This window comes from Pollicipes pollicipes, unplaced genomic scaffold (assembly GCF_011947565.3).
Source record: "Pollicipes pollicipes isolate AB1234 unplaced genomic scaffold, Ppol_2.1 Scaffold_4219;HRSCAF=4965_pilon_pilon_pilon, whole genome shotgun sequence".
NCBI classification, from domain to species: Eukaryota; Metazoa; Arthropoda; class Thecostraca; order Pollicipedomorpha; family Pollicipedidae; genus Pollicipes; species Pollicipes pollicipes.
In genome coordinates, this window is record NW_023596448.1 from 19,161,572 (window position 1) to 19,174,645 (window position 13,074).

Below are 13,074 nucleotides of genomic sequence, written 5' to 3' on the forward strand. Positions count from 1 at the left end.
GCCTCGTCTCTTTACGACACTCAGTCGTAGAAGTCTGAACTCGGTTCGTCCTGCGGGGTTCAGGTACCGGTGCGCCCTATCGCGTTCAATTGCCGACACTTCCTGCTGGGTACCGCTGTCTGATTCTTTTTTTGCGATTTAGAATTAGTTACCTTTCCCACGTTCAAAACGTGAGATATAACACCAACGTAATTCCAATGCCGCATAAAAATCCTGATCAAAACAGTGTGCTTGCGAATTCTAGCACAGCTGCAGCTGGACAGCTGTTGGACTGGACATATTAGCTCTATTTAGTCCAAAGCATATAGAACATTGGGCTTCTCGTCGCTGACCGCAGCACGAGCCTGCGATCAGCGCGGTTGATAAGATTCTCGTCTCCAGAGAGCGTGACGGCGGGCGAGGCAGGACCAAAACGGACCACCCGGGTACAAAATTGTGTCTTTGTTAAAGCCAAACTCAAGCGGAAGAAACTCAGAAGAAACTAAAACTTCAGAAAAACTCAAGCAGAACTCACTCGGCCTACGACGTCGTTTGTAACGATTTTTTAAGTCTTCGGCCGCCTTGTTTATGACGTCAGACCCCTAGTGAAATAAAGAGCCAAAAATAGCCCCAGCTGTGATCGATAGCCTATTTCGGTGGCGCTCGCGTCATCCCCACCAGCTTCTCCGATCTGATCCGTAAAAAGTGTGTTCAGCACGCAGCGTGGAGGCGCGGCCTACTACGCGTCATCACGCCCGCACCGGCAGCGACGCTGAATGGCTGGCACGAGGCCACTGCATTTTCGCGTGCAGTCCGCGACCAATCCTGGCGCACTGACAGCGCAATCTTGCTACCGCCTTGCTAGAAGACCGTTGGTCGATGTTTTCAAATCACTCGTCATGTGCTGTCACTCTCATTGCTATCAGTTTGCCAGGAGATACTAGTCTGGTACATACCAGTTTGTCGGGAGACTTGTCTGGCACGTACCAGCTTGCCGGGTAAAGCTATTCTGGCTCATACCAGCTTGTTGGGAGACTATTCTTGCACATACCAGCTCACCGGGAGAGGCTAGTCTGGCGCATACCAGTTCGTTGGGAGAGACTAGTCTGATGCATGCCAACGCATGCGTGCGCGTGCATGCATGCACCTTTGATATCTCAAAACTAGGAAAGCGAAGGGAAATTAATTCGCAGGGAACAACGTCACCTCTTTTGCGTCAAATTTTCAACTCCCTCGGTCGTGACCTTCAGTTCAAACATGATCAAACAAGGTCAAGATCGAGACTGCTGTCCGTTCGATGTGCCTTTAGAACTTGCCAAAGCAACCAGTTTTAACGTACGTGCCTTTTGTAAGGAAATATATTGTACATACTTATGATGTCAATACCCTTATTTGATCTCAAGAAGGGAAAATAACCAAAACATTGGAGATCAGATAGACATTTAAAAGTACTATCGCTTCAAATTTAATTGTTTTAATTGCTTTGTCTTTCGGCACCATATCATCTCAAAGGTATGCGAGTTTGTCTAACGCTCTGTCGTGGCATGAGATTGAAGGATTCCCGAGGAATGCTTTCGCTGGCTACCATGACCTGGCTTAACCCTGCCACAGATCAGCAGCCTTACAAGGTATGACTATTTTGATACTAAAAGATCCGTTATTCAGTTGCCTGAAGCTTCACAAAGTTTGGCACGTCCATGCCGCTCTACTCAGAAATTATTTTGGAAAACCATGGGGGGGGGGGAGTTGAAGCTGAACCCAATCCCCGCCCGAACGCATAGTATGTATTCTTGAGGTATGCTTCAAAAACCATGTAGCTCAACACAGTTTCTTACGACACTAATCAACCTCAGCGCTTCTGGTGGAGGTGAACGGTCGGCAATTTTGGCTTCTTCAAATGTGGTCGTGGACATCACAAGAACAGGGCACGTCCAATGTTGGTAATGGTAATGGTAATGGTTGGCACGTCCAATGTTGGTCCAAAAATGGCATGTTGTCAGTCATGAGCAAGCTGTCAGAAAATTGGTTCATTTTGTGATCAACAGCTTCGTGGGCTATAAGCCTTCAAGGCTGTGAACGCGTCCTTGTCAGGATAGTGAAATGATTAAGTAGGCGTGAGCAGAGCCTTCATCAGCCATGGTTTATGAGGGGCCTTTTATTATGAGGGCGCTTTTGTGATCAACAACCTTATGTGTTATCAGCGTTCAAGGCTGCTAATGCGTCCCTTGTTAGGACAGTGAAATGATTGAGTAGACGTAAACAGAGCCTTCATAAGCCATGACTTGATTTAGGCTTCCAAGAACGGCACCCAGTACAGATCAGAAGGGGCCCGATAGTTGTCATTTTCGTCTCACATAAGAACCAAGGGTTAGAGGTTATTCTGGAAAGCTGGGCGCCACTATGTGATAGTCACTAAGTGCGGAGTGAAGACTCGGTCCCCGACTACTGGTGTTCCTAAGAACCTTAGGCAATGCACTGTCACGCTTGCACCAATGATTGGCTGCGTCTATCATGGTAGCTGTTTTGCAGCAGCTATAGGCTTGTAGGTGAACATGAATGAACAATTCGAAACATCGTCTTTAAATGCATACGCGCACTCCATCTAGCTATGCTGATTTATTAGACGACGGCTCATCATGGGCTATGCTGATTTATGCCTACAATTCCTTCAAGTTGTGTTTACGCCAGCATGATTACACTATTGTTTAGGTTGGCCAAATTTTGCTCCAAATCTGACATGCATCAAAACTAGGATAAACGAGAGATAAGCCCATGAATCCCTGCCAGTTCTTTTAAGACAGCCGGTAACTTTTACTCTGGTAGCGTTCTTCTTTCGTTAGCATGCACGTGTTTCCCGCCTCACGGCAGCAAAATAGGTTATAATTTGGTCACATGAAACAAAATTCGCAAGTGTAAAATAACAATGACAAAGTTGATGAAGAACTAAAAACTTCCCTGGCAAAATCGACCGGCTATCTCAATGGATGAAACACCAAATAATGGGTTCAACTTTTGCCTTTTTGCCAGATCTTGCGCATTTCAGATTTAGTCCCTGTCTTTCATTGCTTGTGTGAAAAGGGTTACTATCTGGACCCAATTCTGGGCAAGCACGTTTATTGGTACAAGAAGTCGACATCCCTCAAAGCTTCCAAAACATTTTGTGCCCTGTATACATAAAGCTGGGAAAGAGTCAAAATGGAGGGGCCAGTTTTAGGCTGCCGGGCAAAACTCAACATGTTAGGCGGGCTACGATATTTTAGCGAGTCGCAAGCGCACAAAGTGTCTAAATGTACGATAACGCCACCTTTCTTAAATCCATTAATTTCTTCGTCACTACCACAATGTTTTAGCCGCCAACATGCATTAAACATATACCAATATTTGGAAAGTTGTAAAAGGGATAGCGCGGGGACGTGTTCTCAGTACCAATCCTAGAATACGCCTCTAGGTACTGACATAAAAATACGCCCGTGAGGACGTCTTACCCGAATACATTGCGTTTTTAGCGTAAATAGGATAAATCGGTTACCCTGTTCTCGAAAGGAAACACGCTTTCCTGGTGACAATAATATTTTCCACCTAGCACACAAACAAATGACGCGGGGTTCTGCTCATAAAAGACATTGTGGCTGTTCGTTCCTTCGTCCTAAAATCCGCGGACTTCGGTTACCAAAACAGCATCCATCTTCCCTAAAATTCCTTAACCGGCCAGTGGCGATATGGCAACGACCCAAAGAAGCCTTCGCCATCCCACACGTCGCATTCCACAGGTGCCCCCCCCCCCCCCGCGAATAACGAACCACCGTGCCACGATGCCCCAGGGGCGGCGCGCCGAGCTGGCCGGCATCGATTGCCCAGCCCGGCCGGCGCGCGGCGCCGCTGCAGACGAGCGAAGGTCGGAGAGACGCGCTATACCAGGCGCGCGCCGCCTTTCACAGAAACTTCAACTCGCCAAAACTCCTCCATTTTCAGGCAGTTCAGGCAGTTTCATTTCCCAGCTTCTACTTGCGTGCAGCCAGCGGCGCCCGCCGTGGCGGCGCGGACCCCGTGGGCGGCGGCGAGCCTCCCGCCGGCGCCGGTGCCCCCACCGCCGCCGACCGGCGGGAGGGGGGGGCATCCGGGGTGAGGGGAGGGGCATCCGAGCGCGGCCGGGAGCTGACCGGGGACGAAGGTCGCCGATTGTCCGGCGCCGCGGGCCCTCGGCTAATTGGGCGCTGATTGAGCCGGCCGCGGCCCGTCAGCCAGATCACGGCGCATCCAGAGACGGCCGCCGTCGACGAGCCGAGACGAGGAGGGGCGGGGAGACGGGAGTGCGACGGCTGAGCGGTGGGGCGAGCGCCGGGGTAGGCGAGGCACAGCAGGGAGGAGAGGGATGGGGGGGGGGGGGAATCGAAACATAGGGGACAGGGCATGACGGCGATTACTTGAAAACATCTTAGTGGACCATGATCCTGGAGATCGAAGGACGCGCTGATGATGAAGCAGCTTTGCACATTGTTATAATTTGATATGTATATATATATATATATATATATATATATATATATAGTATATATATATGTATATATATATATATATATATATATATATATGGGGCCGCTTCTTAAGTTCGTTTAATTGGTTGTTTCTTTCCGTTGTTATCTGTTCGCTAGTCTCTGTGCCAATTTTGTGATGTATTCATTGCATTATTACATAATTTGTTTGCTTCTTTGTATATTCATTTGTTTACTTCTTTGACTTAGTGTTGTGGTTTCGTTTGTTTGTCTTTACTTGTTTGACTTACTTTGACTTTGCCTGTTATTTATTTTACATCCAACGGCCGATATTTGTGGTCCTACCTGAAGAGGCTCTTTTTGATATCTTCCGCTTCAGCATCTACAGCTAACACTACCAACGAGGCAGGACAACGCACCATGGCCGACCGTTTCTACGAACTCTTCTCGTCGGCGGGCTCTCGAATCGCGGCTGACCTAACCTGACCCGGCCTGAGTGCCGTCACAGCTGGTCCGGACCCGCGACCGCCTACCATCCTCCCGGCGACGATCCAGCTCCTCCCGGCGGTGATCCAGCTCCAACCAGTCGCCCTGCCGGAGCTGGCGGCAAGGTGGCTGGTGGCTGAGAGACGCACCAGCTCGACTGGAGTGGTTGGCTTGCACGGCGTGCCGCTGGGGGCAGTTAAGAGCTGTTTCGCAGCGATAGCCCCCCATCCGTTGCGCGGTGCCGACGCCTCTGCGACGAAGGACACTTTTCTCCAGGTGTGGAGAATTACCGAGATGGTCCCCATTTATAAAGCCAAAGGTGATGTGCACAAGGCTTCTAAAAATAAACAGATCGTCATCTCCCTTCTGTCTCACTTGTCTAAAGTTGACGAGGAAATTGGCGAGATAAGCTCTTTTTGTATCTGTGTGACCACATTATATTTCATGACCAGTATGCGTACAGGCCTTGTCACTACACCGAGGACGCTGAGCTCGGCGCTGTCCATTACATCAACCAAAACTCAGAACATGGTGAGATTTCATTAGTTACCACTGCCGACCTCAGCAAAGCCTTCGACAGCGTCCACGATGACATCCCCCTAAACAAGCTGGGATGGTATAGGATCGGCCCAATATGGTTTCGAAGCTACCTGGACGGCCGGAGGCAGCTGGTGAGAGATCCGTTTCGGGGTACCCCAGTGATCTTTTGCTGGGCCGGTCCTCTTTGGCCTGCTTACGAATGACCCGTACTGTCACTTATTGTCTGTCGGTGACCGTGCACGCTGACGACAGCCAAACACCCGATCACTCGCCAGCCGATCCACACATCTGGAAACGCCAAAACGTCGCGCTGAAAACTCTAGGCGCATCACAACGCTGGTTCAGATCAAATTTACTGAAGACGAACTAGGAGTGAGACAGATCTGACGTAAATGACAAGCCATCAAACCGCCAGCAAAGCTAAAAACTTCCACCTAAATGTAACAAAGTCGGTGACCAAACCCTCGTCATTCATACGACTGCTGTGTGTGACCATCGACTCATGCATGCCCTGGAACATTCACGTCGACCACTTCTTCAGAAGATCAAAACCCATCTGCTATCCCTTTATCGGTTCCGTCACCACATGAACCAGGAAATTTTAAAAATGTTGATCGAAACGCACATTTTTCTTCACATACTATACGGCATTCCCATGTGGGATGGAGCAGCCCGAAACCAGCTAGCCCGGATCAAAAAAGATTATAAACTTTGTGCTCGGGTCGTTACTGGCATGCGGCGTCAGGAGAGGGCAGGTGCGGCGTTGATGTCCCTGGGTTGGGACCGGGCAGAGCACCTGGCGCGGGAGAGAGACCTTTTGAATTTTTAAAGCCCTCCACAACCAGCTCTGCTCGCTGTCGATTCGCCACATGTTTGTCCCTCGATCTGCGGTGTTTTGCCCGGCCACCCGCTCATCCGAGACCAAAGTAACGGCTCTTACCCGCATTATGTGCATGTACCTGTGAATTGTTCCTTCAAGTATGGTGGACATGTTCTCCTCATGCATGTTTGCCCTGCTTTGATGACCCATTTTTGTATGGGTTGTACATGATGACGGTAATCCTGGAAACACGAACTGCATGGATGGATTGTAGATTCAATGCACTTTTATAAAATGCTTGCTTAGGGTGCGGCGCTAGCGTGGACGCGCAGTATTTGCGTGAGCAAGCGTCGTGAACGGATTTGAACTGAGCCCATAAAAAGCTTACCATCATGGAAAAGCTGCAAAGTGTCAGCTTGATTTAATGATGTCTTCTTTAATCTTTTTGCCAGTCCTCCAATTCTTTCTGCAACATTCCCGCTAAGGCTTAAGTGACCACTACATAGTTGTGCCCAAGTTTTGACGGTATTTCATATCTCAGGGCGTATAAGTCCGTCGCCGTAAGCTGAAAAAAGGATGCACGAGGGCTTTTATTTCCAATCTGTTTCCTCTGCTAGGGCTGAGTAACACTTTTGGAAAGCCCCTTTTTGCAGAAAAAAAGTTATTTAACTGTCCGCTGTGTGGAGGTTTTTTAAAACACACACTCGGGAGGTTGGTGGTTGGGAGGGGCTAATTTGACTTACTCCGTACGCTTCTTCCTAGAATAATTCCCGACCAGCTCGGCGCAACCGCACTTACTTTTGCATAGCCTTAGGCAATTGCACAGCGGATCTTTTGTTTGATATCAAACATAAGATGTAACTTTGGAGGTCGCTGACAGGTCAAAGACAGGCAATGGCTGCCCGCGAAAGCAATTCCTGGGGATTCGTTTAAGCTGATGCGACAACGGAACGTCAGACGAAGCGATATATCTCTGAGATTGTTTTTTAGACGACTGGCCGACGGAAGTTAGCGTCACGACACCTTTCATTTACTTTTGGTCAGATACGAATGCCAGATCGTGGCCAAAACGAATGCGTACTGGAAAACTTGCGTTATGCCGCAATTTCTGGTGCTCATTCCGATTTTGTTATCACCGAGAGGTCAACAGACATCTCATTTGAACTTCTCAAGGTTGGAGAGGACAATGATCTGACATAACCCCGAAAGTTGTTTTGTTTGTTTTCGGAACATGCTACCTAACGTAATCATTCACGTTTAGCTCACTACAAATTTTAAAACCATCCCGTAGTTTTTGGTAATCTTGACCTTCTAAAGGTCAACTGAGGTCCCTGAACTGAAATAAAAACAAGTAACTTTTGATTAGAACAGGTTCTAGGATAAAGCTGGTCCGATGGTGGAGGTCTGAAGACGCTTAGGGCACCGACCTGGAGTTCGACAGTGTTTGACCTCATTCAACCCAAAGAGCGTGAAAAGCATGAACTAGGATTCTCAGATTTCAACGTAGGTGAGTTTACATACTGACCTACATACTGGTATACCCTAAGACTTCGGTTTCTCTAGCTCTCTTAGCTTTTTTAGATCTCAGAGGGTCAAATTGACCTCCCATGCGAGCACTTCGCATTCAATCGGCTACCTACGCGCGTGCTAGATGCCTCACGCTTGAAACGTGGAGCGCAATCTAATGTTCCGCTTTACCAATGTCAGTGTTCAATGCACACAACAAGACTTGCGTCTTAGTGATGCTATGTTGAAAGACATATGCCGGTATCTACTTTTTGTGTTTAAGGTGAGTACTTCTGGCAATGCCTATGTCAGGTACCAGTGTGATGAAATAGTGCATTCATGGTGCAAATTCAGCCCATCTGTGATTGCACTGTAGCACAAACGAGCATCAGCCTTCAGAAGCACGGCAGATGTGGAAGAATGTTGGCGTGGGTAATGGGTTATAGCACACGAGATCCTGCTCTTCTCAAATGAAGCCATGTTTTACGGCTCTCTCCATCCGATGTGGCTCCAACACAATCTCAACAGCACAATTTGCTTCCCGAATGGTATGGATGATCCTAGAAGTTTATGCTGTGTTTACAGATAAAATAACCGCATATATATATATATATATATATATATATATATATATATATATATATATGTGTGTGTGTGTGTGTGTGTGTGTGTATGTGTGTGTATGTGTGTGTGTGTGTGTGTGTGTGTGTGTGTGTGTGTGTGTGTGTGTGTGTGTGTGTGTGTGTGTGTGTGTGCGTGTGTGTGTGTGTGTGCGTGTGTGTGTGTGTGTGTGTGTGTGTGTGTGTGTGTGTGTGTGTGTGTGTGTGTGTGTGGTGTGTGTGTGTGTAAAGCAGGTATATGTAGGTCTGGACAGAGCTATGACGGAGTACCTCATCTTGGTCCATCGATATTTGGTTTGTGCTTTGGAGGCTCGATTTGCTTTGACAATTTCAAGACTTAGCCAAAACGGAAACAGCCGATTTAAGAGATATTTCAGTTGTCTATTCTTCCATGTCAAATTTTCATTGTATACCATTAGTGCTGTCAAATTACAATGTTTACACATATCACAAATGAAAAGCTCGCTCACTATCTGCGTCGCGTTCTATCCAGCACTGACTGACAACACTGACCACAACAAGAACTCAAATTTCTTAGCGACAATACTTCTCGTGATGTCCCCGCGTTGGCTACAGATATTGGTATTTACATGTGGACACCGAAAGACGTTCTTACCTGAAATGCTTTTGTATTCCGACACGGGCACATTTTCCTTAACATTAGAAATTGTAATCAACAAGTTCCATTTAATTCCACTAGGCATCAGCACTCTAAGCCTTTCTTCACAAAGTTTTTTACTTTCGTCAAGCTTCAGACAATCATGAAAGCCCTGATCTGCGACTGTCGTGGGATACATGGGTGACTTCACAGGTCACAGCTTATAACAGCAGTTATTTAACAGTTAACGATTTTTCTTCTTCCTGGAATGAGCTGAGCATACGGACTCCGAAACGTGATTCCTCAACTATAACAAGGATCAAAAACTACGTAAGTTGTTCAGTGCGTCAGCGAGGAACAGCATTCACATAGAAAAGAGTGTAGTAATAGCCTTTTTCCCCAGAGAAAACCAGGAGAATGGAGATATAGTTGAGCTGATATTTCGGCATTATACCTTTATGGAAAAACCTAGCGGAAGATTTATCTGCTTTTTTTCCTTTTGCTATTGTTTCGATAAAGGCATGTTGCCGAAATATCAGCCCAAATATATCTCCATTCCTCTGTTTTTTTTTCCGAGGAATAAGGCTATTACTCCTGTCTTATCTAAGGACTTAAAGTCCAAAATTTTACCACCCTTTGTGTTTCTTTTCGGTAGTAATGCAAAGACCAAAATGCCGCCAAATGGGTGTAGCACTAGGACTTTTGGAAGCAGCCCTGGCACACTCCCCACGAAGTCACAAGGCACATAGTGTTCCCAAACCACTCCAAAATTATCACGATGTGCATAAGAAACTCCTGGAGAGTTGAAAAGTACGAAAGGAATGTGGAGCGCACTGCCATAAGTTCCTCTGTATTCAAAAACGATTTTCTTCGATATGTCTTAAAGGGCAATGGGGTACATTGCCTCCCTCCCCCCCCCCCCCCCGTCCAACGCAAACCCTGCGCGGAATCTCGATGACAACACCGACTACGACTGAGAGAGGATCTCCCGAGCGTCCCAGGCAAATATTTGCCGAGCACGTTATCCCAGAAGACAGCTGAACAGTAACCTGTTTGTTCAGCTATGTAAATAACGTTCGAGCATCGGTGGCCCAAAGAACGAAAAAAGGTTGCAAATACACGGACGTTAAGCTTAGCAACAGAACCAACGATTCCGTACAAAATTTTGAATAATGACATTGGGCAAGTTTGAGGGCGTTTCGCTCTTTTGACAACAATGAAATCATGCCGTTCACTATCCTTGCAATTATCAAGCCTGGTTAGTTATCGGCACTCCCCTGGTGAACACATCCTTTAGCATTTAGGATTTGGTGATAATGCTAAAGGATTTTATGTCTGTTCACTCTGACGTCATCCATTTCCATAAAGCTCGACATATGAATTGGGGAAGTTTTGTGTAATTTAAAAACTAATGACGCCATTATAATATTTGTGCAGAACTCCGCTCTTGTCAAAGTGGCGGGGTTTGTCTTAAATGCGCCGTTACGGCACTGACCACTGTCAATCATCTGATTTCGTGTCCCGGCGTGTGTTCTGCTGGAGGGATTGTGAGCAGCTGGTACGTGTAGGTAAGTTCGAGCGTAATGTTCGGTGGGTGAGTTGTCTGAGTGGTGAGTAGATGCCAGCTTATCCTGCTAACATATCTTGGTCGACACACGTGGAAAAGCGATGCCCAATTTGGGACAACAACAAAAAATGGGACAGCACATAATCGAAATTCCATTGTAGTATTGGCTTATGTAACATTTGGGGATAAACTCGGTACATAAAAAGCAAAGTGTTTGCAGTCCAGTGATATTCCATTTCAATAGTATACTTGCTTGATTAATATTGTTACAAATGAAGTAAGAGAGTGTTGCTTTTGGGGCAATGTTTAAGCTGGCTGACACATCAACTGTCATATTTGAAATGCTTTGCCAATTAGGAAACTCTGATGCCAAAACCTAGAGCTGTTTCAAATCACTGTGTCTTCAAACCTATGTGCGATATATTCAAGAGTGCACATTTGAAAGCGCCTTTGAAACGAGTGCCCTGAAAAGTCAACCAGGAATGCCAATTTCGTTAGCATTATGTGTTTAAGACTTGGACGACTTTGTGGATATGCTGTAAGTGATCTAAGTTTTGTGTTCGATCATATGTTGGAGCATGCTAGGCAAAGCAGAACCCTAGGCTGGGATAGGACATGCCGTGTTTGGTGCAAGATTCAGGGTGTTTTTAGGCTTAAGATCTTGCTGACATCTTTGCCACAGCTGGTATGCTGGTTGATTGCTTAAAATCAATATTCATTTGGTATATTGAGTTGACGTCCCATGAAAAACAACCCATATCATGCGTGGATATGTCGTGTCTTGGTTCCTGAAAGTAATGCGGTCTTTGATATGACATTGTTTGTACTATGTAGATACCTAGCTGATATAATGCCAATATACCATGGAAGTACTGTGTAAATGCGGCAAGGGGTGGTCTGTCACATTCGCTTTACCAGTGGCATAAATTGCTCGGAAACACATGAAACCATTCTTTTTTATCGTCATATACTTATTGGCTGGCAGAAAGAAATTACGGATTGATTCTCCAAAAACGTTGAAGTAGGTAAAATGTGATTGAATATAAAAATAAATCAGCTGCACATTCGAGAGATTGCTTTCTTTTGTCTACATTCAAATTATGCTGACCCTAGCCTTGATAGGAAACCCACCCCTTCAGGTTTTTTGAAGATACCTCTGGAATCTACTTCGCAATCGCGTCCAAATTTTCGGTAGCCTATAAAGCATTCATTGCGCGTATTTTGTCATCGGAAATAATGCGTTCCTAGCTTTTCTGATGTTAGAGCAGTGGCGGTTGTTTAGGAACACTGCACAACGTTATATGACCGGCACGGGTGGTGGGCGGCAACCGACAATGCTGCGGAACATGCGCGGGCCGACACTGTTATATGAACGAAGCCGTATATCGTACACATTTACCAAAGCTGCATATAAATTTACACACTTCTATTTAAAAGTAAACAATGAAAACACCTATCTAAATTTCGTTCCCCTACAAGGCATGGTATCGTTGGTATGATGTAAGCTGAAAAGGTGTAATTTTCTGGAAAATTCGACCTTTGGACTGTCATAATGAAGGCAATTATTGAACCAACAATATGAAAGCTAATAATCATCATGAGATCTCGTCTAGACTAATTCATTTGCGTTTCCGCTAAGTTCTGTCTTCATAGGTTTGGAAACGCCATGGGTAGGGGTCGCATCATCCCCGACCCCCACCCCCCCCCCCACCCCCCTATTGAACTGCGTTATGAAAAACGGCGGATCAGGGCGGAGGTTAAGGGGACAGATCAGACCGTTTGTGTTTTGTAGGAGACAGGCGCAAGCCTTTTGACCTATGGCCAGTGTTGTCTTTGGAAAGCGTCAGGGTGGTGTATCTGGCTGTTATTCTGCAGCCCACAGCTCTTGAAGAACATGCTGCCCGAGGTACTTTACTGACTGGGTGCACCTAATCGGTGCCATCTACCTGCTTTTGCAACCACAAGTGTCCGGCCGGCTGCGTAGTGACAGCAGAGAGAAGTTTAAAGCTGTTCGTGCCTTACTTTGGGGGTTATGTGGCCTTAAACACACGGCGTACAGTATTCACTGTTTACTGCATCTGCCTGGGACTGCTTCGGCACGTCGGCAATTAACGTCTTCTGCTGTCGCCAGCGCTTCGGTGATGCGCTCCAAGCGCCCGGGCCTGAGTGTATGATTACACTGGTGGAAGCTGAAAGAGGTTCAGGCAAGTCCTTCTACATTTCACTTAGATGTGTGTGGCCGCATCCTCACAATGTTTGATGCTCCAAAAGTCTAGGCACATCAGGATGTTGGCGAACGCCGTACTCGTCATAAATAGTTCAGTTTAAAAGTAGTGCCATTTAAGCCAAGACAAGACAGATGCGTTCCTTTTTCCTTCGTTATATCAGGTGGCGACATTGTCATGTATTTGGACAGGGTGTAAAAACTGTGAACATGCGAGTTGCGTACTAGACAAAACATTTGG